General features: G+C 49.0%; 1 protein-coding gene across 4 annotated transcripts in view; it reads right to left on the bottom strand.

Annotated features, from left to right (window-relative positions):
- Window positions 1-25,787, bottom strand: part of Fam53b (family with sequence similarity 53 member B) — a 100,192-nt gene that overhangs the window by 72,861 nt on the left and 1,544 nt on the right. Inside the window, exon 1 of one of the 4 annotated variants that reach the window (XM_090345663.1) lies at window positions 23,947-24,106. The exons of 1 other annotated variant lie outside the window; for it this stretch is intronic. The gene's annotated coding sequence lies outside the window, so the exon portion shown is untranslated. Of the gene's footprint in view, window positions 1-20,932; window positions 21,122-21,240; window positions 21,371-23,946; window positions 24,107-25,787 lie in introns of those variants that run through there. 2 more of the 4 variants (XM_090345660.1, XM_090345662.1) reach the window with 2 other exon arrangements.

The raw sequence follows: 25,787 nt of genomic DNA, 5'->3' as shown, positions 1-25,787 counted from the left end.
ATGGTCTGAATCTTGACTGTTCCTGTGTATTCATTTCCTGCTTCTGATGTTGTCACTATTGTTTTACAAAATGTTACTACTGGAAAAAAAAAACTGAGTAAAACGTACCTCCAATTTCTCTGTACTATTTCTCACAACTATGTGAATGTAAAGTAGCCTCAAAATTAAAAAAATAATAATAAACCCCGTTTGATGCATGCATTTGTCAAAACCCATAGAACTAAACAACCAAAAAAGTAGATGGCACTGGAGATAAAACAAAATGTAACAGAACAAAATTTCAAATCCTGCCACCTGTACTAGGGAGACCACATGGAAAGGTAGCGGGTGTTGTGGGGTTTGGCAGCCCTGGCCTCCACTGAAATTGCCTGACTTTGGTTCCCTGTAAAGTGGGAAGAGTAACATTTTTGCCTTGGGTGCTGTGAGTAGCATAAGAAGAAAATGAAAGAGGGAAGCCAGGGAAGGTTCCAGATATTGGTGTCTTCCAGTCCCCTCTGCACAAAGTACAACTAGGAGCAGCAAGTCTTGTCTCTGGACACAGTCCCAGCACCACCTATGCAGTTCCTTGTTCTGTATTCAAGCCCTCCATTGGCAATGCCAGTGTGCTCTGCTGTGACTCCCTAGCTAGTGTCCATCAAGGCCTCCCGCTGGGACTCCAAACACTGCCCAGCTACCCAATGTCTGGGAAATAGTCTCTCCTTAGGCAGCACCTCAACCAAACAAGGGGATACAGTGATCACAGGTAGGCTTTCTGTTACTCCCTGGGTGGCAGGGAATATTCCAACGTGGTGGCAGAGGCCCCTGCCTAGCCCCAAGGGCTTTCTCACAAGAACAGCTAAAGCTGGGTGTGTCAGTACATGCCTGTAAACCCAGCACTCAGGAGGCTAAGGCAGGAGGAACACAAGCTCAAGCAGTTTGGGCTACAATGCAAGATGATGGTAAATAACAAAAGCAGCTTGAGTTTACGCTCCTCAGCATTATATCCAAAAAGCAAAGCCCACAGATCAAGAGCCCCAGGAGTCAGGACCACAGCACCCCACACTGCTCACCGCCATACCACACAACCTTCGTCAGTTGCACGTCAAGACACAACCCTCCAACTTCATCTCCCAGAGCATCAACCGCAGGCTGGGCTTTCTTAACTCTCTGGCAGTAATCTATAGCTAGCACGGCAGGGGTGGTATGCCCAGGTAAGGCCTGCCTCCTCCTCCAGGTGCTTCCTGCAACACAGCCCTGCTCTCTCACACCAGCCCTTCCTAACATGAAATGGTCTTGCTTTTGTTCTGCAGTCTTCAGTGAGCTTTCATGGTTTGCAACCCTTCAACAGAGCTGTGAAATTCTGGGCTTCTGGAAAAGGGGAAGAGCCCCACTTGGGGCTCCCATGTCAGAAGGGGAGTGGGTGCTAAAGTGGCAACCCCATAAGGAAGTCCTGCAAACTCTCAATCTCAGAAGAATCTGCTAAAGAGTTCCATCATGCGTTCTGAAGATCACTCCCTACAAAAGAAAACTGTACTGGAAATGGCTTGGACGATTAAGCCTTCCTTTGTTAATGCCTTTATCGAGCCTGTACCATTTGCCACATCACTTTTATAGAAATACTTTAATGCCTTAAACTTGGACACTGACAGTGATTTTTCTGGTAGCAAGTTCCTGCTGTCAGAGCTTCCATTTCCTCTCCGTCCTGTTAGGCAGAGGAAGTGGGAGGGGAGCAGCCAGCCCACAAGGTCATCATGAAGGCTCTTTTTTTTGTCAGTAGGGAGGCTTGAATTCTGGGCCTGGGCACTGTCCCTGAGCTCTTTAGCTCAAGGCTAGAGCTCTGCCACTTGAGACAGCCACCACCTCTCGAGATTAATTGGAGGTAAGGAGTCTCACAGACTTTTGTGCCTGGGCTGGCTTTGAATGGAGATCCTCAGACATCAGCCTCCTGTGTAACTAGGATTACAGGCATGAGCCACTGGCACCCAGAGGATCTATGTTCTTTTAAACTCCCATGCCACAGTCCTCTCTGCATGCATGACCTATAAGCAAGTTTAGGAACATGTGGAGAAGTGCAACTCTCCATGGGAAACATTGTCTTCTGCCAGAATCTATGACAAATCAAACCCTGCCCATCCTGCAGGCCTGGAGATGTCCTTCCCTTGTGTAATGAAGGCATGTGAGCCTACCAGTGAAAAACCACCCAGGAACTGACCCAGAGCTCTACTTTCCCGGTCTGAGTTGACATTGGAATTTCAAGCAGGGAACTGGTTCTGAAATGTGCAACTCCCACTACAGTGGACAACCAACCAATTCCCTTATCCCTGGGCCCTAGGAATTACCGAAAGGCCATTGATAAGAGACGAAAAACAGAGACAAGTGAAACCTTTTTACTCAATAACATTAAGAGCACAATATCAAATGTCATAGACTTATGGATGACACTGTACTAGAGGCAGCAGAGAAAAAAGCACACTACACACACACACACACACACACACACACACACACACACACACACACACACAATTTTCCTACTTCTTGGTTTCTATTTGCAGAAATACAGTCAGTGACCAAGAGTCTAACTTTTGGAGCCAGGTGCTGAGGAAACACACACACACACACACACACACACACACACACACACACACACACCAACCTTTCCACTCTGATGGGACAACAGCACAGGAACAGTGCCAAGCCCTGGATTTACTGCATCCTCACAGCATCTCTACAGAAGGGCACTGTATTTATCCCATTTTACAGAGGAAGAAACTGAAGCCAAGACAAAGTCACCCAGTTGTGAACAAGCCACACAGAAACAACCTAAGTCAACAGAACTCCAAAGGCTCCGTCTCAGGCACTAGGACCTTTCCACTCCTGGAACCATGCTTTATGATTGCCCTATAAGCACATACTTTATACTTTGTGAGACACGCAAGAGTTGCAATGCCCCACCTCTGGAATACAGCTCACCCAGAGCAGTGCCAGGCCAGACATCCGCCTTCCAGAACTAATGTTGAAACATGGCACCATGGGTCCCATTACAGGAAGGGAACATGGGAAGGTAAGAGGTGTACTAGAGAAGACAAGAAAGGAACACAAAGCCATTATGTTCCATCCACAACCAGATGGTATGTAGCTGAGCTGGGTGCACACAGGGGGTAAAGTGTCACCAGGAGACATGGTGCTTCCAGCCTGGAGGTGACAAGTCACATGGCTCATTGCTACTTCAGCCAGAATCTATCTCCATCCCAACCCATACTTCTTGTGCAGCCTAAGTGAAGACTTGCTTCAGTTCACCGCTTGCCTGGGCACTGAGCCTGATCATAGCACACTAAGCCAGATGCAAAACTGGGCAGAGCAATGGACTCCACTCTAGAAGCCGCACTCCCAGCCAGTCCTGGCTGAGCTGTATGACCCTGGACAAGCTACCTAACTGTGCTAATAAGCTCATTTATTTGGAGTGTCATACACAAGACACAATCCTTCTGCTGACCTCAAGTACGAGACCAGGAAGTTATGTCCTATAAGGTCAGGGCAGTAGAAAAATGGGTCAAGAAGTACAGAAACCCTTAGGTGAGCACAATTCTTAACGGACTAGGTTCTTAACTAAATGCTGAGGAATTGCCTAAAAAACATCATGAGCTCTTGGGGGCAAGGACTATTCTTAACCTCCAAGTACCTCCCTCCTAGGATTGGGAAGGGGATGAGAGATAGTTGCTTACTACAAGAATAAACACCTGTAGTCCTTAGAGAAAACAGACTCACCCCTCCTTGTCCCTTGCTCCAGAATAAGGCAGCAAGTATTTGAAGGTGCTTCCTTCCACAACTGATGAGCATGTTCCCTGGCCCAATCATGCAGACAAAGGCCTCAAGAGGCCCACATCTGGAGGAAGACTACCAGCACAACATGGCTGGTGCCCTCAGATGAGAAACAGGGCTCAGAGTCCCTAACGGGTATGTCTTAATAGGGCAGTTAACAAAACACAACAGTAAAATGAGCGGCTAACGCAATCTGGGGCTATGTGTTCTCCAGGGATTTCCAAAATCCCTCTTGCAGTGAGGCAGGGCTTTTCTGCCTTTTTAAGCAGAGAACATTTGAGAGGAGGTAAAAGAATAGCATTTTTCAGAGATGGAAGTGCAGAGATTCAAAGCAAATTTCAACATGGTAACAAGAAAATCCATGTTGTTCTTTAAAACTGAGGCCAAGCCAGGTGCAGTGGCTTGCCTGTAATCCTAGCTACTCAGGATCTGGGATCTGAGGATCAAGGTTCAAAGCCAGCCCGGGCACAAAAGGACCTGAGACTCTTATCTCCAATTAACCACTAGAAAATGGGAAGTGGGGCTTGGCGCGAGGGTAGGGTGGTAGCCTTGAGCTGAAGAGCATAGGGACAATGCCCAGGACTAGGGGTAGGGTGTAGCCTTGAGCTGAAGAGCTCAGGGACAGTGCCTAGGCCCAGAGTTCAAGCCCCATGGCCCACCAAAAAAAAAAAAACCTGAGGTCAACTGGCCAGGTGTGATAGCTCACACCTGTAATCCTAGCTACTCAGGAGGCCGAGATCTGAGGACTGTGGTTCAAAGCCAGCCCAGGTACTAATGTCCATGAGACTCTTATCTCCAATTAACTACCAGAAAACCAGAAGTAGTGCTGTGGTTCAAGGGGCAGTAGCCTTGAGCTGAAGAGCTCAGGACAGAACTCAGGCCCCACGACCGACAAAAAAGAAAAAAAAAAAAAAAAACTGAGGCCAACTGTATGCATGCATGGCTTGTCAAGGACTCATTTGTCAACAAGAAACAACTGAAAGACACAATTCCTATAAGTACTCAGTGATTCCTGCCACAGTTCATGTCTTCAGTCCACCACACACTGTAAGAGAAGACCTTGCTACCCAAAGCAAAAGCACATGGGGGACAGAAGATGGGTGAGCTGTTACTTACTGAGGATGTAAAGCTAGATGCTGACTTCTCCTCGGAAACAGGGTGAGGGAAAGGGTAGACAGAGAACCCAGGTATGTGAGAGGGAAGCAAGGGCCCCAGAAATAATCCCTTAAGCCACTTACCCTAAGATAACCATGACCTCTTCCTTCAGCCAGACCTATTTACAGGCATAGCAAACTTAACTAATCCATGACTTAAACGTAAGAGATGAGGCTTGGAAATATTAAAAACTAAACTAGAAACGGAGAAACCCAAACAAGAGGCTATGTGGCCTGTGAACAGAATGAATCTCAGGAGGGAACATTCTCACAGGCAATGCACTCACCAGTGGCACCCAACCTCCAAGTCACTTCCCTTTCTCAGCTACCAAATGGGAGTTGTGAGGGTCCAGATACAACCACTTGCCTGTCATGTGGCTTTAACTAGGTCTTTATGCCTTATTGAGCCTCAGTTTCCCTCATATGCCAAGATGAACCCCAAACCTATCCTAGAACAACTACTATAGTAGGCTGTGTGCAGTCCTAGTCCTGCTCAAAGATGACCTGCTGTGTTCAAAGTCCCAGGAAGCTGGATCACAGCAAAAGCCAGATCCTCACTTGCTGCCATGATGGCTCGGGTAAGTTGACTTTCTGAGCCAGAGCAGGAGGCCTTCTGGATCTTCTCAGGGAAGGGGGTGGGGTAAGGCAGTACAGCAGGGCCAATCTCTCTGTCCAGCTATGGGTAAGTTTCTTAAGGACCTTGGGGGTTAACCCAGTCCCCAAAAATGAGTACATCATCTTCTTCAGAAACAGCCTATGTCCCAAAAGAACAAAAACTATAGTTTTTCCCACAACCTCAAAGTGCCTGATAAACTGTCTAGCAGGCCAGCTGCTGCTATAACTGTGGTGTTATTGTCATCAACCTCTAGTGGCACCATCTGAATGGGGTGTGGGTGCAGACTTCCTTCATCTCAGAAAGCTTACTCCCCCTAGCACTAGTGGCACGCGCCTGTAATCCTAGCTAATCAGGAGACTAAGATCTGAGGATCACAGTTCAAAGCCAGCTACGGTAGGAAAGTTCATGTAACCCTCCAGTAAACCCCCACCCCAAGTGGTAGAGGGCTAACCTTGAGCAAAAGAAGCTCAGGGACAGTGCTTAGGCCCTGAATTCAAGCCCCAAGACCAGCATTAAAAACAAAAACAAAAAAGGAAGCTCATTCGCTAAGTCAACAGCACACTCATTCCTCCAGCCCTATCCATTCACCCTCACTTATTGAGGATGGTGCCTGCTGGAGTCACGGCAGGTGGAAGATACACAAAAACATTCTGAAGCCACAGCCCCGCTACCAAGGAGATGAAAACGATGACTCAAGTGGGAGTAAAATAAACCAACACCAAAAGGAAAAATGCAAGTTTTAAAACAGTATGTAGGTCCAGTATGCTGGTGGCCTACGTCTATAGTCCTAATTACTAAGGAAACTGAAATCTGAATATTGCAGTTCAAAGCCAGCCCAGATACTAAAAAGTCCGTGAGACTCTTATCTCCAATTAATCACCAGAAAACTGGAAGTTGCACCGTGGCCAAGGGGTAGGGTGATAGCCTTGAGCTGAAGAGCTCAGGGATAGCGCCCAGACCAAGAGTTCCAGTCCCATGACAAAAAAAAAAAATGATCTGTGGATTGGAAGCCCCTTGTAAAGAAAGAAAATAAACAAATGAATCAAATAGTGTACCCTAACTCAACTTGCACAGAAATTTGCACAGTGAACCTTGAAGCATACGCAAGACCTTCCTATATACCTCCCTCTCTTACCTTGTATATCTGGCAGACCCTTGTTCACTCCACTTATCAATAGGCTAACAGAACAATGAGTAGTTTAACAAGTAGCCAGCAGTGAGCCCTGCATGTACCAGGGCCCTGCAGGTAGGGCTGGCTTAGCCAGGCTGCCCAGGCCTGATGCTGGTCTGTGGCCCGAGGGTCAGAGTCCACACAGACATCTGTAGCAATAGCCACCACACCCCTGGGTAAGCCTTGCTCGAGAGCCCACTCTTGGGCCTGGGTCCCCTACCATGGAAGAGCCATGATGAAAGGCAGCTAAGGAATAAGATGGCTTCCAACTTCCACAAAGAGAAACAAGTCAACCTCAAGATGAGCCCCAAACATAATTTATCCGTGTCGCCTCTATGCCTCTACCACTGTCGCCCTCTACCACTGTCCCCAGAGACCACAGGCGCCTCCTGTGCCCAATCCATCTGAGGGGGGAGAGGAGGATACAGACTGAGACTTTCACCAAGGATGAAATGCAGCTTTTCAGAAGTGACAAGAACTCGCCATGACCAAAAAGAAAACCAGGTTCCAGAACAGCACCAAGTAAAAGGAAGAAGACCCAAAGATGGAGTCTGGTAAGCTCCCACTTGGGAAAAACTGGTACTATCAACATAAAGCTTCTGGCTGTCTTCAGGGAGGAGGAGTGGGGGAGGGGGCAGGAACAGAGATAAAGGACACTTCTATGCCAGGAGTGTGGCCTGACAGTAGGTAGAGATACTGACGTGGTCATCAATGACCACAAATACATGGACTATCTCTAGGAAGATAATCAAGAAAATGGAAGCAGGAGATGTGCTCGGAGGGACAGGGAGAAGCAGAGCATTGCTTTTCATTGTAAATTCATGTAAATGCTGAAACTGTCCACAGCTCCCAGAATATCCTGGGCCATTCTGTGCATCCAGAGTTCCACTCATACTGGCCTCTCCAAATGGAACTTGCTGCTAGCTCTCACATGGCCCTCTCAGCCTCCAAACTAGGCATCCAGATGCTCCTATCCCCTCCCTAGGGAGCCCTTTACACGCAGGCACATGGCCTCTCTAAGGAGCTTCCACCATAGATGCCTGTCACCTGACTGTGAGCTTCTGAAGGTATGAACCACTCTTAATACTTTCAGGTCTGGCATGAAATGCTGCTCAGGAAATATCTTGCTAAACCAAGCAACACACTCACCACATTCAGTCAAGTTTCAATTTTTGGGGTGCTATAAGATACTGAAATCTATCTTGTCTGTTTCCCACAGCTATCAATATGGCGGTGTTCACCCTAATTCCATGTCTTGCACCTCCAGATGCTTGAAGGGCTGAGCTGAAGCTATGTGAGTGAAGCAGGGTGGAGGTACCTACTGGCTGACCCAGCCAGCAGTGGACACAAAAGCTCTGCTCCAGAACACTCACACCCCCTGGGGAACCTGCCCGTATTCATCAGAGCCTCTAGGGACAGGGGCAAGCAACCCGTGCCCACCTGGCATGGGCAAGCTCAGAGCCCCACACACTGCACCAAAGGCTTTGTTGCTCTGTATTGCTTTCAGAAGAAGGAGCCAGAGTCTGTCACGAGCAGTGTGTTCAGGCCAGCTCCAGGGCCAGCAGAGCCTAGATAGCGCTAGCCATTGTCCCAGGAAGCCCCCACAGTGAGTGAGGAAGATTGCCAAAGGTGGAGATAGTCCACAAATCAGGGGCACCCAGAGGGCCCTGACTGCCCCAAACCTCTCACTTCCATAAAATTGAAGAAGACAGGAACAAAGCTGCAGAGTGGCTACGTCTACCTCCACTTACACTCACAGCCCCCCAGCCTGACCCACCCAGTTACCCTTGAATGCTGACAGATAATACAGTCGTTGTGCTGTCCCTTAGGGAGGGGAGTTATAAACATGTGATGGAGGCATACGCAGGGCACGTGTGCCCCACGTGCTGTCACGGCTATGGAAACACAAAGGCCAGTGTGCCACAGCTGCCAGGACTGGGGACAGGGGGAGGTGGGGCACTGGTGCCACAGGCAGGAGTCAGAGCAACAGCAGGGACACCCAGCTCAAACCATGTCTGACTTAATATCTCCCAGTTTGTGAAGAGCAGGAATGGAGGGAGAGGGGTGACACTTCCTTTACAAAGCCAAACAGAGGAAGCAACAAAGCTAGACAAAGATGGTAACTGCATCTCAAGCCAAGGACACAGGCCAGTTGTGATTTCACACTCATCCCAGGCAATTAATGACAAAGTGAGATGGAGCCCTTCATGGTAGTGGCTAACCACCACTATCCTACCTGAGATACAGCATCAGGCCAAGGCTCTGGGCCTCGGTTTCCCCAAACATCACAAGGTCCTTTCATTTCAGGAAGAGTAGGCAAGCTGGGCACGGTGGCTCACACCCATAATCCTAGCTACTCAGGAGGCGGAATCTGAAGACCGTGGTCCAAAGCCAGCCTGGGAACTAAAGTCCGTGAGACCCTTATCTCTCATTAATCACTAGAAAACCAGAAGTAGCGCTGTGGATGGAGGAGTACAACAGTAGCCTTGAGCTGAAGAGCTCAGGGACAACACCCAGGAACAGAGTACTAGCCCCAGGAGTCCAATAAATTAATTAGTTAATTAATTAAAATAAAGTGGCAATTGCGACTAGAGTATCTGGGAGAGTCTGAAGAGAAAAATGTGATTCTTAACCTGGAATGCCAGTGGCTTACACCTGTAATCCTAGCTTCTCAGAAGGCTGAGACCTAAGGATGACAGTTCAAAGCAAGCCCAGGTAACAAAGTCGGTAAGATTACGATCCACAATTAACCATCAAAGATGTAAAGCTCTACCTTAAGTGGTGGGACACTAGCCTTAAAGCTAAAAAGCTAAGGGACAATGTTCAGACCACAGTTCAGTCCCAAGTACTGGCAAATGCACACACAAGGATGTCATTCTTAAGAAATACAAATTTCTATTTAGAGAATCCCTAACTTACTTCCTTAACTGAGCCTACAAAAAACTGCATCATAAGACTCTGAGAAGTATGTTTTAATTTACTCTGAGCAATTGTTCTTGAGCATCAATAATGCTAAAAATGACAGGGAGACTGTCCAGAGAATTTTAAAGATATATTTTATTCTCATAAGAATCCTACAACATCTGTTAAGATCATGGAAGGAGGGAGGGACTTTTAGGCAGATTAAAATAAGTAAAGTACTAAGTGACTTTGGGGAAGAGGAAGAACCTTGGAATCAGTTGGCCACACAGAACAACATGGAACAAACCTGGGGCCAGAAAGGACCTGGACTCACTGGCTGGAGTCTTAAGGAACATGTCTGAACACTCTGAGTTACTGAGGGATCACTTTGACTTCTCTGAGCTAGCATGTACCTGAGTTCCCTTGTTGTTGGGGGCCGAGTAATGCCATTCTAATAACTTTCTGCTGTGACCTGTAGTAGGGGTAAACAAGTGGACCTCTTTATCCTGCCCACCTGTTGTGCTGATAGGCTCCCGCACCCAATATAAGGAAGGGAGTTTTAGAGAGAGAGAGAGAGAGATTCCTGCCTTGATGAAGCTGCATGGCGTCTCTGTTCGTGCTCCGGAGAAGCAAGGCTGAGTGCGGGAGGACAGTGGGTCCTCTCCTCTCGCGGCTTGGACTGGGTGGGGTGTGCTTTTCCCCATCCCTCCTCAAGAGGGACTGGGGATGAAGGACCCCGACACTTGTGAGTACAAGAACTAGCAGGATTATTACTGAGCACTAGAAAAAGCAGCCTGGACACTTCTACTAAGAACTACCCGCCATTCAACCTGGCTCTCCTTGCACCAAATAAAGTGGATAACAGGAAATGTTGAATCTATTCTCTGAACACCTTCACCATTCCTGAAATCTTAGACTTCCGAACATTTATGAGAGGCTGCAATGGCACCATCATGCTCTACCTATAGCTTTAGCTACTGTTAACTATTATGGAGCTAAAGATAAGAACAGCATTTTTTCTTTGCCAGTCCTGGGGCTTGAACTCAGGGCCTGAGCACTGTCCTTGGGCTTTCCTCAAGTTCTAGCACTTGAGCCACAGCACCACTTCCAGCTTTTCTATGTATGTGGTACTGAGGAATCGAACCTGGGTCTCCATGCATGCTAGGCAAGCACTGTACCACTAGGCCAAACTCCCAGCCCCAAGAGCAGTATTTTTTAAATCTTGCTTAGCTGGGCACTGGTGGCTCATGTCTGCAATCCTAGCTACTTAGGAGGCTGAGATCTGAGGATATTTGAAGCCAGCCTGAACAAGAAAGTCCATGAGACTCATCTCCAGAAAACTGGAAGTGTAGCTATAGAGCTCAAAGTGCCAGAGTGCTACCTTGGGTAATAAAGAACAGGGAGAGCACCCAGGCCCCGGGTATGAACGCTATGACTGACAAAAATAAATTAATGTAGGCTGGGTGTGGTGGCTCACGCCTGTAATCCTCACTACTCAGAAGGCTGAGATCTGAGGATCAAGGTTCAAAACCAGCCTGGACACAAGAGGACAGAGACTCTTATCTCCAATTAACCTCTAGAAGAAAATGGGAAGTGAGGCTTGGCTCAAGGGTAGGGCAGTAGCCTTGAGCTGAAGAGCTCAGGGACAGCATCCAGGTGGAGTTCAAGCCCCATGACCCACAAAAAAACCAAAACAAACCAATCAGGTCTGAGACCCAATCCAGTTACTAGTTACCCAACAAAAAAGCTAGAGACTTGATCAAGTGTTTTAGCACCAGCTGAGTAAGCTTAAGGGCCCTGATTTCTAGTCCTGGCACTGAGGGGAGGTGGGAGAGGGGAGAAAGTTTTTGTTAAAAGAAACCAAAAGCTAGACTTCATATCATCCCTTAAATGTTGTCAAGAAATCCAAAAACTGGAAAAACATCATTGGACCAAATAAATTATGTCTGAGGACTATATCTGGCCCCCAGAGCACCAGGATGCAAACTCTAGTCTACATAATGTGACCTATTCAGACCTCTAAGAAATCCACACATCACAAGTTTTCATCTTGGTTAAAAGAGCCCAGGCCGGGTCAGTAGTTTGGCCTAGTGGTTGAGTGCTTGCCTAGCATACACAAAGACCCGGGTTCGATTCCTCAGTACCACATATATAGAAAAAAACTGGAAGTACATAGAAAAAAAGCTAGAAGTAGTGCTGAGGCTCAAGTAGTAGAGTTCTAGCCTTGAGAAAGTCCAAGGACAGTGCTCAGGTTTTAAGCTCAAGCCTAGGACTGGCAAAAAAAAAGAAAAAGGCCAAGGCCTTGCTTTGTCTCAGCAGTTCTCAAGCATGTTTGCTCACTATGAGTTAAGAAGGTCTAGAAGTGATAGAGAGCTCAAGCCAAAGCTCTACATATAAAGCAGGCATGTCAGGCTCCCAGGGGAGGGGACACCAGTCCCTTTAACCATGGACTGCAGACAGTTGTGACATGGCATGGAGGAGGGAGGAGATCCCTCTGGCCTCTCCTACAAGGTGGGATGGGGAAAGGAAAGAGTTTGTATGCCAAATATTTCCAATGAATGTACTAAACCCATCAGACCAGCTGCCAGGACAGCCAACCCTGGCTCCCTGACCCCTCCTGGCTCTGGCCTAGGTCACAGTGAACAGAGCAGCTGCTCCCTCCTTCCACTTCGGCACAGAACAGAGGATTCTGTTTTGATGACTTCCATGCAAGATACAGAAACAAGAGGGGAGTTTCCTGCCTTTTATTTCAAAAGAGCCTAAGACAAATGAAGACTTCTTGTACCATAACAACACATTCAAAGGGAAAGTTCGAGGCAATTGGCTTTTTTAAATGTCACCCCACAGAGAGCAACCTACTTCTCTGCCCACAGGCCACAATAAAAATGTGATGGGGAGGCCAGCCAAAAGAGCAAAGGATTTCTCTTCCAAACAGCCACTTGGTACATAGCTGGTAGGAGAGGTGAGCTTTGGTTCTACAACAGATGCAAGACCACCACAGCCCATACTCCAGGGACCTAGTTCAAGCACAGGTCCTTCTTGTAAAGCAGGGGCAATGACCCAAAAACCATTGTGAGGCAAGTTGATGAGAAAATGCCTACTAAGTTTGGTATCTAGTAAATGCTCAAGAAATGGCAAATTTCCAAGCGAATAGCCAGATAATTTCCATTTACACTTATTAGATTGGGGGAGGGGAGGGGCACACAATTAGCCTCTGAGTACTGGAACAGCCTTGAGTATTCCAGAAACAGACTGATCGGCCACCACCTCGCCCTCCACTGCAATGGGATGGGATAAGAGGGGGACATACCATCAAATTTGATCTTTCAGGGACAACCAGGACCATTTCCTCTCCTATAGCACAAAGAACAAATGGCCCCAAGTACCATCCTGCAACCCCAATCTCCTCCTTCCTCCTTCCAGGCACTTCTTCCACCAAACCGGTAAGACTGACTGCCAGATCTATCTGGCTGTTGCCTTTTTTCACTATGACCTAAGGTCCTGCAAAGTCCTCTCGGCATCTGTTCTTGGGTTTTATAAGTGTTTCATCCTCAAATAAAGGGACTGGTGAGGAGAGTGGCGCACAGTGGACTCCCTAACTCAGAGACACCATGGCAGCCAGCCTGGACCACAAACTGCCCTGTAGTAAGCAGCCAGGCAGCGCTGACCCCAGTCCATCAGCACGCACAGGTGTGTGGACAGCTCTGGCTCCATGCTCTCCACATTTTCTTTTACACCTCAAAATGACTCTCCCTCAGTAGCTTCCCAGGTTCCTAATGGAGCACATTTGGGCCACTAAGACAGCGGCCACAGTTCAGCCCAGCTTCCAGGTCCTCACAGCACTGGTGCTTGCTGTCGACAGCAGTTTAATGAGAAAGCCAGGTGCCCTCGGCCAGCTGAGGGGCCTGGAACTCATCTTCCTTCCTTACATGACCCAGGACCCATAACTTCAAGAGCACAGAGGGGTGGGTTCCACATCTGCTGCCTACAGAAAACATGGCCACTGGGGCAAATCCAAAATCTCCAGGTGCCAGCACAGCAGGAAGGTGGTGGACCTGTCAGGTCCACATGACCCAGCCCAGAGCTGGACCTCAACACAGGAAAAGGGATTTCTGCAGACTTTTGCAGGACCCGGCATGTACACACACAGGGAGGCTGCTGTGGCAGAGGGATAGAGGCAAAGGAAGCCCAGTGCTAAGAGGGAGGATCAAGGGTCACAGGGAGGATGGGGAGGGGGGATTTGAATGTCAGGCCCAAGTTCCCTGGATCCTGACAGACATTTCTCAGAGGCAATGCATAGCTCCCAACTGTGTACCGTTAGGCTGGGAAGCTCTGCATTCAGTGCCTGCTCTGGACTTTTTTGTCTCCCAGCTTTGGATTCCCAGCATACTAGGGGACCATCGCCCAGTGGAACATGCTGCCATGAAGACAAGGTCTGGCTCTGCACGGACCAACCTGTGCCACAGAGGCTGCTGGGCCCTTGCTATAGGGCCAGGGCCACTGGAGATCTGAATTTCTAATTTCATCTGGATTTACTAGTTGAAACATAAACAGCTCCATGTGACGATTCTGAACAACACAGTCTAGAGTGCAGAGTAACCTCCTAGAGAAAAGGTCAGGACATTCTTTTTCTGTGAAAGGCCAGGCAGTAAATCCCATCTATATGCTATCTGCTGGTACAGCAGTGAAGCAGCTAGAGATGGTATGTATTCCAACATTGATTTATAAAAGCAAATTGTGGTCCAGACTCTGACAGAGTACAGACTATGTCCACCTGCTGGATGACCTTGCTTATCTTACTAAACCTTCCTGAGGGCTGGCAGAGTTGTGCTTCCCATGTACAAGGTCCTGAGTTCCAGTCCTACCATCATATACACACAAAAAAGAAACAGCAGTACTATTCACTTCATAGTGTAGTCATAAAAATGTAACACTTAGGCCGGGAGTTTGGCCTAGTGGTTAAAGTGCTTGCCTAGCATGCATGAAGACCCGGGTTCGATTCCTCGGTACCACATACATAGAAAAAAGCCGGAAGTGGTGCTGAGGCTCAAGTGGTAGAGCTCTAGCTTTGAGAAAGTCCAAGGACAGTGCTCAGGCTCTGAGCTCAAGCCCAGGACTGGCAAAAAAAAAAAAAATATATATATATATATATATATATATATATATATACACACACACACACACACACACACATATAAGACAATGCAGTACTAGCACACAGTGAGCATTCAAAAAGTGTGTGGGCACTGGGGTAAAGCCTTGCTTAGCAAGTGCAAGAGTCCTGGGTTAATTCCCAGTACTGAAAAAAGAAAAACTGTTATGGAATGAATGAAATGTGGAATGATTCATACTGCCCTATGTATTTCTCCTCTGCTATAAAGCAGGCACTATTATTCCCAGTGTATAAATGAGAACACAGTTAGAGAAATGAAGAATCAATCAAGTGCAAGCAAGGAGCAGCCTGGAACTCCAAGTCACTTCTTTCATGCCCTGCTCTCTCCTCTTCTAGGCCCTTTCCACAGCAGCCCTACCCCTACCTGACTGTGCCCAGTTGTGTGCACTCATTTGTGCTGTCCTCTAGCATAAAGGACTCCTTCAGTCAAAGAAGTCATTAAGGCTAGGTGCCTGTGGCTCAAACCTGTAATCCTACCTACTCAGGAGACTGAAATCTGAGGATCATGGTTCAAAGCCAACCTGGGCAGGGAAGTCTGTGTGACTCATCTCCAATTAACCACCAGAAAAATGGAGGTGGTGCTGTGGCTCAAATTGGTGGAGTGCAAACCTTACACAAAGCTCAGGGATAGTACCCAGACCCTGAGTTCAAGCCCAGCACTGGCAAATAAACTAAAATATGCTTGGTTAATGATTTCTTAAGGTGGTCTCTAAGATGTCACATTCCCAAGTCCTGGTCTGGACTCCATGTCACCAGTGACTACAAAAACACTTCCTAAGGTGACCACCCTTGCGCAGGATGGCATGAGGTCTGGCACGCTCCAGAGCTATCTGAATTCTGGCTGTTAACTTTCTCATCACTTCCCGAGAGGCTTCCAAACTAGAAACCACTGCCTCACTTTTGGTGCTGGGGGCCACCAATAGATGCCTTCATCAGCCTCTACCCCACATGGGCAGCCAGCTCCACCCTGAACCGAGGGCTCACTCCTCACTCTGCTCCGCACTGAGCCCCAGCTCCCACCTGGGCAGAGAAAGTCCCAGGTCTCCTCTTCCCTTGGCTCAGTCAGGACTGCCAAGGTCATCCCTTACAAAAGGGCACACGGGGACTGCCCTCGTCTCCTCCCTGGTGACCCCATAGCAACCAGGGACTAGGCCGAAAACTGAAAAGCCAAATAGGAGACGGGCCACAGTCTATCAGGGAGCCATACTTGCACTGCAGCTCTTTTCCTGGCCCCAAACCAAGGCTGAAAACGAGGCCCTCTGTCTCCACGTGCCCCTGAAGCCTGGCCATGTCACTCATGCCTGCTGAGTGGGACTCATCTGGTCTCCACAGACCCCCCCCTCCCCGCCCCTGGAAACTGGGCAGGATCAGCTCCCAAGTGCAGGAGAAAAGCCAAGCCAGGTTCTGCACACAGGGTCAGGATTGAGCAGGAAGAGAATCGAGCAGGCACCTGCAGGCCATGCTTTATGCAGTAGGGAGGGGGCTTTGCTGTCCCTGGATCGTGTCACATAACAGTGATTTCCTGAAGTCTTTTCTACAACCCACAAGGACATGCCTAAATTTCACACACACACACACACACACACACACACACACACACACACACACACACACACACACACACTATTTGTTAAAAAAAAAAAAAAAAAGTATTTTCCCCCAAGGCAAGTTACAACCCCTTCGTCTGTGGCCTACCACACACTCAGCAGTCTGGGCGACTGACCAGCTCCTATTTCTGGCCATATCACCCTTTCACTACAGGTTGTAGCTCACCTTTTGGCCAAGTCTGGCTCAGCCAGGCCTAATCTGTCTTTTCTCTTTCTGCTAGGTGAAGGAATTTTGGAGTGTCCCTGGGAGCTCTGCAGACAGGAAGGCTCATCGCCTGACTTGAGACATTTGTAGTTTACTTACATACTTCCCGTCTCAGGAGTCAGTGCTGATAAGCAAAAGCCATGGGCTTGGAAAGACACCCCAGAAAGCCAAGAGACGCTGCTGGACTACAGGCCTGCCTCCTCTCAGGTTCATGCTTTCCTTCCTTCTCCTCCCAGCCCTAGTCACATGCCACACAGTCAACTGGGCCTGGAATCTGAACTGGCATCTGAGGGTGGCAAGGCTCCTCAGTGCTGGCTGCCGGCAGTCAGGTGACCCCGAGCCTGTGTCAGCAATGCCCCCTCTTGTAGCAACATGCTACAAGAGCCCAAGGGGCACCCAAGGCCCTTTCCAATCACAGCAACATGGTTAGATGTGGGTTTTTTCCCCACTTCAAGGGAAACAAAAAAGTCTGACAATGAATCAGACTGCTTCAACTCATGCCAGACTCGAATGTGTGCGCGTTGACTTCCTCACCCCAGTGCAGCACAGATGTAGAAAGTGCCTGGAAAAGGCCAGGTGCCCCACCAAGCTGTAGCTGTAACTAAAATAAGCAAGTCCACATCACTCTGGCAGTGCTGGCGGCACATCTCCTGCCTCTCCAAGGTTGTTTCAAGGCCCAGTGTCTCCCAAAAGGTGGCTTCTGGTGAGGCCCGCAGGAGAAGGCAAGCCCCTACGAGCTTGCTGCCTCCCAGAGTTGTACTCCTCTCAAAGGCTGGTGCTTACTCACCAGCTGATGGCCGGCCTTGTTGACCACCCACTTCCCGGGTCGTTCAGTGGCCTCCAACTTGTCTGCTCCTATCCGGCTCTGTACTGCCATCCCCACCCCAGGCCTCCAATCCTGCCAGCATCAGCACACCACGGCACAAGTCCACCACTTTCCACTTTCCTTCCCAGCCCTTCAGGGTCAAGTCCCAACTCCTTCGCCTTATGTTCCACCAGCCCCTTGACCTTGATGAGCTTAGCTCTTCCATCTGCACTCCTCTCACCCATACCCACAGCCCTGAATGCCCACCGTGATTCTGAACACACTGCTCTCCATTCTGCTCAGCTTACACTCCCTCAACCCTAAGACTCAGGTCAGATGTCACCTTCTCCAGGAAGCCTTCCTGCCTTCCTCCTCCGGACAGTAGGATGGTGACTACCAGTGTTTTGGGGGGGGGGGGGGTACATTTACTGCCCTGTGTCTGGTTCTCAATAACTTCATAAAACCTACAGTCTGACAAGTCATAATGCAAGTCTAAGTACTATGAAACCGGGATTCAGTTTACTCATGTGTAGGTTCTCGGGGCCTAATGAAGTGATAAACACACACACATGCACACAGTAGGTATTTACTAGACACTGCGGAGTTGAGCTGGGCCTAGAGACCTCCACCATGGAAGACATGTTCAATGCTCTCCACAGAGGCAGTGATGCACTGAAGAGGGTCAGAAGAGACACCTGGCTTGACCGGTAAGTTCCAGGTATCCACTGAGACCACAGGCAAACCAAGTGCCTCTCCTGCCTCTCGAATCAGCCCCAGTCACAGCTTCAGGATTTACCCACCACGACGGTCTGTGTCAAGCACAGCTACCTTGGGGGCTTTGTAAAGAGGACCCAATAAGTGACAGCATGTCTTTCTATGCCAAGGGGTCTGTGCCCAAGCTCCCTGTGGCCCAGAAGGAAACCTCACACGTCAAGTCTGTCCACCTCATGGGACAGTGAACTGGGGACTCATGGTATGACACAAGACACAGAAGGCAGAGGTGTCAGGTTGGGTGGCTATGACGATGGACCACTGGGAAGTTCCTGTCTCAGCCATTAGGTCAAGGGGTCCTTTCTAGGGTTTCCCTGAGCTTGAACAAGCCCTTACTCCTTAGACCATGAACACACGGGGGGGGGGGGGGGGGGGAGAACTGGAAGTGTTTAAATCAAGCTCTGGTTGGTAGTGTGGAGGTCATTCCAGCTGTAGCCACTTCACCTGTGCTAAGAGGGCACTGATCGCTAACTACAAGTATCAAAGAGAAGGACAAATGAAACCCATCTGACCCCACAGCCCACATCAGGCTTCTAGAGAACCATTCACTAAAGCTGTTGGGCAGGACAGAGCCAGATTCCGAGACCACATCTTAACCTATACATGTATTTAATTTTTTACACACCAGACTAAATCACTTTTGGTAACAGATTTTGTTTCCTGAAGAGAAAGCTGAAGAGATTTCATCAGCCTTTACTACTGTGAAAGGAGAGGCTACAAAGTAAATTCTCCCATGCAACGTCACCCCTTCCTCCCGAGAAAATGGAAGCCTTCTGAGAAAGGGGAACGCTGAGTGTGCAGAGCATGTATTTCCCTTCTGACCCATCCAGCTGAGCTCAGCCCAAGTGTAAGTCCTGCCTGCTCTATCCTGTGTCTTTCACCTACGGACAGCACGCCACTTATGTCCACTGAACTCGAAGTGGCCCCACCCCGGGTCACGCAGGGCCCTGGACACATGGGCTGAGGAATGTATGTTATCAGTGTGGTAAGATTCCAGATGAGGAACATGAGGACAGATGCCTGCTCAAAGACACCAGGTCAGCCAACAGCAGACCTGGGATTTGAATTCAGAGACTCTGGTGCTTGGGCTGAGTGCTACCTTTACTTGAAATGATACAGACCTGGGTTTCACCCACTCTTCCGGTTCTTCCCTGACACAGTTATTTCTCATTCTCCAGGTACCTGTGAGAAAACTGTGGGCATGTAGCTTGCTCTGGACCTCCTGGCAGAAACTTCTGCCTGCTGAGCATCCTCCTTCTTACACGACCCCCCTCCCCACATACACACAGAGTGCTTTGTCGTTGCAGGGGACCTTTTACAAAGGCTCTCCCCTGAAATGTTGTCCCTGCCACCACAGCCGGAAAATGTCATCACCTGACCACAAGACAGATCTCCTGAGAGACTCCCAGGGCCCAGCCCCAGCTACCACAGCTGTGGGGCTCTGGGCATTCTACCCTCTCTGGACTTTGAACCACAGAATCTGCTGCCTCCACTTCCCAGGAGACAGGCCCCTTTCTCCTTGCCTGGGTAAAAAGGCGACTGACTGGCGGTAGAGGACATTATTTTTCCACCTCCAAACAAGCAGAGAAGCTGCTGCAAGCCAGAAGATAAACCGCCCTCCTCTCCCAGGCCCCTGGCCAACTTGAATGCCAGAGCAAGGGGGAATTCCAGCCACGGCCAGGCCTTTCCAAGCTAGGCTTTGTTGAGTAGGGCACTTGATGCTTCAGCCAGGGGGGAGCAGAGGAGGATGGCCTCTATGTGGGGAGTTGGACAGGGCAAAAGGCAGCACCCAGAACCCACACAAGCCTCCTCTTCCATGCAGGGCCCACAGAGACAGACTAGGACCCCAGGACTCAAGGAGCCCAAAGTCCCACCCAGTAGCCCTGCCACACAGCCACCCAAGGCCCTCTGGAGGTAGCAACATGGCCCCAGGAAGCTGTCATCAGACTACAACTATGGGATGGCATATATCACTTACAGCAGAAAGATTGTTGTCTTTGCACTGGCAGGCATTGATGAAAAGGAAGCAGGGTGTGGTGGGAAGGATATGGGGCTGAGGTCAAGTCTCAACAGCCCTCTCACTAGGGCAAGTGATTCCTTGGGGTAGCAGTGCCTTTAGCAACAAAATGGGCCTATGTGGCTTAAGGCCAGCCCAGGTAAAAACTTGGACTCCATCTAAACACAAAAGCTGAGTGTGGTGGCATATGCTTTTTATCATAGCTTTGCAGAACTGCAGTACAGGATAGACCCAGGCAGGGCAAGCATGAGGATTTCTGTTAAAAACCCAGTACCACAAAAAAAAAAAAAAAAAAAAAAAAAGACAGATAGACAGGGGGGAGAGAGGGAGGGAAGGAGAGAGGCAGGCAAGAATGACTGCGCATGTGACACTCAGCTACCAGACTCCACAAGGTGATTCAGTTCCCCTGCGAGGAGAGCAGATTGACCTGCAGACAGAATGAGGGCCATGCAGAGAAAGCAGTATGCAGGGACTCGGGAGCCGTAGGCCGCCCCTCTGACATGTGGCCTTGAGAGTCCTATCAGCCCCTGGGAGTCAGATCTCTGTCCTAGAGGCTTTTATATCAGCAGGCTGTGGCCGACTCTGTGAACTGCAATCTCATGTATGTTTGTGGGAGGATGTTTCTGAAAGGCCGAGTACAACCAGGTGGCCAGAGTTTGATGCTCATTTGCAAACCCCTGTGAAAAAGTCTAGTCACTCCCAGAGACTTACCAAGATGTGTCCTGAACCCAAATAGCATCTTCCTCCTCGTCCCACTCCCCTCATGGCGGGGAAACCACTGAAGGGAGGGGACAGACCTCCAAAAGGAACAAGTCCTCAGTCTCGTGCAGAGAAGGTGCCTGCACGAGAACCCCCTGAAACCACAGCCTGGGCAGCACCTGCCCTCTCCAACGGCACAGAAGGTGGTTCAAGGCCACACTGAGCAGACAGTGGTGGGGGTGCCCAAGCGCTGGCCCACAGAAACACATGGGGACTGTCTAGATGACATCAGAGCAGGCGCCCCACCCAGGACTGGGTACCTTTCAGGTCCTCCTTCGTCAAGATGGCAACAAGGGAAAATTCCGCTCCTGCATGGGAAGGCCCTAATGTCCTGCCAAGGAGAGTGAGGGCTGTTCCGCCCTCCACCCTCAGCCCTGTATGGACAGAAGAACCAACTCAGGAACATGTAAAGTACCAATGCTAGGCCCTCCCTGTTCTGAGATTGTGATGTAATAATGGTCTTGGATAACCCCAGGCAACAGAAGTATTTTTAAACCTGTCCAGGTAAAGTTAATGTGTAGCCAAGATTGAGAACCCACCAGTCTATCTTCTAGAAAGCCAGTTCTTCCCCACAAACTCTTTAAAGATGGGAAGGAAAGAAGACAGGGGCAGGCAGGCCTCAAGGGGCAGCCTGGCTCCTGCCATAGAAAAGCCCTGTAAAGCCCCATCTTTCTGAGACAGTGCAGGGCCTCTGCCAGCCCTGGCTGGAGGGCACCAAGTTCCCCCACTAGAAGCTGTACAACTGTGTTTAGTTATTCGATCACTTCAGGCATGAAAACCGAATGTGAATATTGTACAAACCTGAGGCGGCAAGCACCACAACATAATTTACTTCCAGACAACAGGATTACAGATGTACATACACACAACCACAAAATGTTGGAAACCCTCTCAACAATCTCGTTCATGAAAAACAATCTGAATAAATAGGGATGCTTCTAGCAAGCTGCCAGGTTTATTTCCTGTTTCTCCCCAGAAGGTCACTGGGAATAATTATATTTTCTTGTGAATCTGTCTTTTGTAAGGATGAAGCAAAACATTTCAGTCTCCTCAGTTAAGACGCTCCATTTGGTCCTGCAGAAGACACAGAATTGAATCACTCTAAAGAAAAAAAAAAAAGCCACAGGAACGGGAGAGGCAGGGAGAAAAGGCCGTTAAAATTTCTAAGTTTCCCTGCAGTGTTAACAAGACTAAACAAAATTTATGCTTTGAGATAAAACAGAACCTAGTGCCTTTATCTTCCCATAGCCCAACTGATCAAAAGGCTGGTTGGTGTATGGAAAGCAGGCAGAGTCTGGAACCAGACAGACCCAGAAAGTGCTACTGGCCCCTCTGCCTGCAGCTGTGCAACCGTGGACCAGATACCTGGCCTCTCTGAGTCTCAGTGTCTCCCACTGTTACTGCAGGCTGGCTTGGAGTACATGCAGAGCCTGGGGTGCTGCTAGGCAGTTTGCCTGCACACACACTGGGCTGCACCCTCGGGAACCACACCACACCACTGCAAGGAGGGGAGGGGAGGAGAGGGGGGAGGACAACACAGTGTGTTTCTTTGTGTGCAAGCGGAGGAGTCAGGAGTTAGCCTGCCACTGGCTGCATTCTGGGGTCAAATGGGCTGTTTACTGAATTGATTTGCTTTTGCCCTCTGAGAGGGTATGGTGGAAAAAGTCCCTTCCTCTCGAGGCTGGAAGATGCCTCTGAGGTATTCTTGTTTCCATGATGTTCCCTCCCTACGGCTCTGGACACACTGTCCCCATCCCCCATGCTGAAAGCAGACTGGCTTTCCCTGCAGCCCCACAGCAGGCACAGGGAGAAGGGTTAAAGAAGCGGGATGCCGGTCACACTTCTCTGTAACCCCTGACGTGATGTGAAAGTCTACATGGTAGACCCTTTGAAATGCAAAATATTCCAGAGCCCTTCAAATGTGTTTTTATTTTCTCAGTTCCGAGACTGCTTTCAGATCCACCCACCAGTATTTCCCCTCTTAGTCAACCTGCATTTACCAACACCCCCCCCCCCAAAAAAGGCAAGGACATTTCAATTTTTCAGAAAAGCTCAAGCATCTCCACTCCCTTCAGGGGTGGGAAGGGGAAGCACATAGCATATTCTTGCCCTCAGATGCCAGCAATAACCCCTATCCCCCACCCCACCAGGCAGCCCAGCCTCCTCCCCCCAAGAACCCTCACATCCCTCCCATACCAAGCCATCACAGCAACCACAGCTCAGGACCGAAGAAAACTTTCTTGGACAAAACTCCAGGCTCCTGCTGACCTTGGTTCCTTAAAGTTAAGACAGACATAACCACCGTGTGCGCAAGGTGGCTCATGCCTGTAATCCTGGCTACTCACGAGGCTGGGGACCGAGGTTCAAAGCCAGGCTAGGCATGAAAATCCATGAGACTCTTAACCACTAGACTCCATTAACCACTAGAAAACCAGAAGTGGTACTGTGGCTCCAGGGGTACGGCTGGAGCCTTGAGCTGAAGAGCTCAGGGACAGCTTCCAGGCCCAGCGTACAAGCCCCATGATACCCCTCCCCCCACATACACACACATGAAGACAGACATAACGAAAACCACAGCCCAAACTGCAAAAAGCCCAAACCCTGACCCAAAAAACAAGTACACAAGAGATCTGGATTAAGTATCAAAGCAGTTACTTTAAAATAATGTTGTTTAGCAGGGAAAATTAACTTTACCACCAGAAGAACCCTAGGAAATAGTAAACTGCTTTTGAATATAGACTTTTCAGTAGTATAGTCATTAATCATGTTAATGTAAACTGTGCTAAAACAAAAAATTTCTAAGCAAGTCTCAGAGCACATTAGCCTGTCTAAGCCTTTGGTTTGTTTCTGAAGCTCACGCCACAGCCCCCCAGCATGCAAAGAAACTACTGTTACAAGGGTCAGCTACTACAGTGCAGTCCACAACCTGGAAAGCCACAAGAGTGTCCCCGTGGTAAAGAAAGTACCTTCTCGATGTCACGCAGGAGGCAGGAGAGAAATACAGAGATGAATCACACGAGGGGAGTCGACAGTTTCTGAAAAAGTGTGTCTATTAAACAACTTAAAACAGCTACTCTTCACCAGGCCCTATTTTAGGGTGGAGGCCAGGGCAGCAGCTGGACAAGGCGAGGAGGAGTGAGCCCAGCAGAGCTAAGCTTCACTGAGCTCAGCCAGACCCAGCCATGTGCTCTCACTGGCAACAAACCGGTTCTTTTGAAAGGAGGAGTCTGACAGAAAGGACAGCTGCAGCAAAGCAGAAGCTGACAGGCCAAAGACTCGGGAAAACTTGAAACTGGGGTTCTCCCCATAAGTTAAAACAAAAGCAAACCACCTCTGAGGTTTGCTTATCTATTAATACCCCCTCCCAAGTTGTTGGATCAATTTATAGAGTCCCTCTACATCTGGTTTCCATCTAAAACCGAAACTTGTATTATCAGCATATTACGTAACAAATTATGCCTGCAGGTTCATTCTACATCAGAAGGTGTGCGTGGTGGTGGTGATGATGGGGGCTGTGCTGACCTGAGTATTTGCTTATTTCAGTCTTTTCTTCTACTGGAGAGAACAAGGTTTCCAAGAAGTTTTCAGTATATGAGTTAACTTCAGAGAGTCAATGCCGGGATAAAACGTCCTCTGAATAATGGCAAGGTGGGCCCATCTCACCACAGTACAAGGATAAAGTCGGGGGTTTCCAGGGTGTGCTTTTTTATTTATTTATTTATTTGTTTTGAGTTCTGCAGCGCTCCCTGCTGCCAGCTCCAGCATTTACACAAGGCTCACTCTCCAGCCTCCTGAAGTGCAGAAGAGCTGGCTGGCCTTTCCCTGTGCTTCCATCATGGGTCAGGCGCCTGCTCATTGGACCCACTTAAAGGACATTCGGCCCACTAGGTTTTTATGGCACTAAGGAGTGGGGAAGGCCAGAGGAGAGTTAGGGTGGCCAAGGAAATAACACCAGGGTTTCCTATAAACTAAGTTAAGTGTAGTCACCATGAAGACAACAAAGATCTTAGAATAAATCCCAAAAGTTTCAAAAACTTCTAAAATAATATTGTGAGCCACCTACCCTCGTATGAAAATAGGAAGAACAAAGTGATCAGAAACATTACGAATCCAAACAGTGAAATGTCTTACTACATCTGACAGGACTAGAACAGTCCGCAGTCCACTTCTGCAAGCTTTCATTTAATACTCATCTTTGATGTTAGAATGGTCAGACATCAAGATCATACACCTTGGCGGGGTAGGGGAGAGAGGCAGGAAGTCCTTGGGCAAAATTGTTTGAACTGATTTAAAAAATTACCTTGTTCTCTGAATATCTGAGAGAAAACCACAGGTGTTCCCCTACATATCTAGCCTACAACAGGACCCTGAAGCAGGACCCACCACTGCCCTCACCTTGCCCTGGGACGGGTGACAGTCGACAGACCCTGTACCAGAGCAGAGCCAGGGCCGGCCACCAATCCAGAACGCAGGACTCATCCATCTCCCCCTAAAAAGTCCTGTCAACCGGACCCAGCAGCTGCTTTCTACGTATCCAGGCCACAGCTAAGGCGGAAGAGAGAACCCTCCAGACCTGCAATTCAGTACCCAAACTGTAACAGAGATCAACAATTTCTGCTTAAGTGGATCAATTAAAATGAAACCAAAACCTGGCCCGACCAGGAAGCGTGGGTTTCATGGGTGGGCGGCCTCCAGTCCTGGAACCAGGTGGCCTCTTCCCAATCTGGCGTCCAGGATGCGGGCGAGGAAGGCTCAGCCGGCGGGGGCCGCGGAGCGCATATGCTCGCATGTCACTTGGAAGTCTGCT

Source organism: Megascapheus bottae, chromosome 15 (genome assembly GCF_031878675.1).
Source record: "Megascapheus bottae isolate mThoBot1 chromosome 15, mThoBot2.hap1, whole genome shotgun sequence".
Classification (NCBI taxonomy): domain Eukaryota; kingdom Metazoa; phylum Chordata; class Mammalia; order Rodentia; family Geomyidae; genus Megascapheus; species Megascapheus bottae.
The sequence above is the reverse complement of the archived record's forward strand: the minus strand, read 5'-3'. Positions and strand labels throughout refer to the sequence as shown.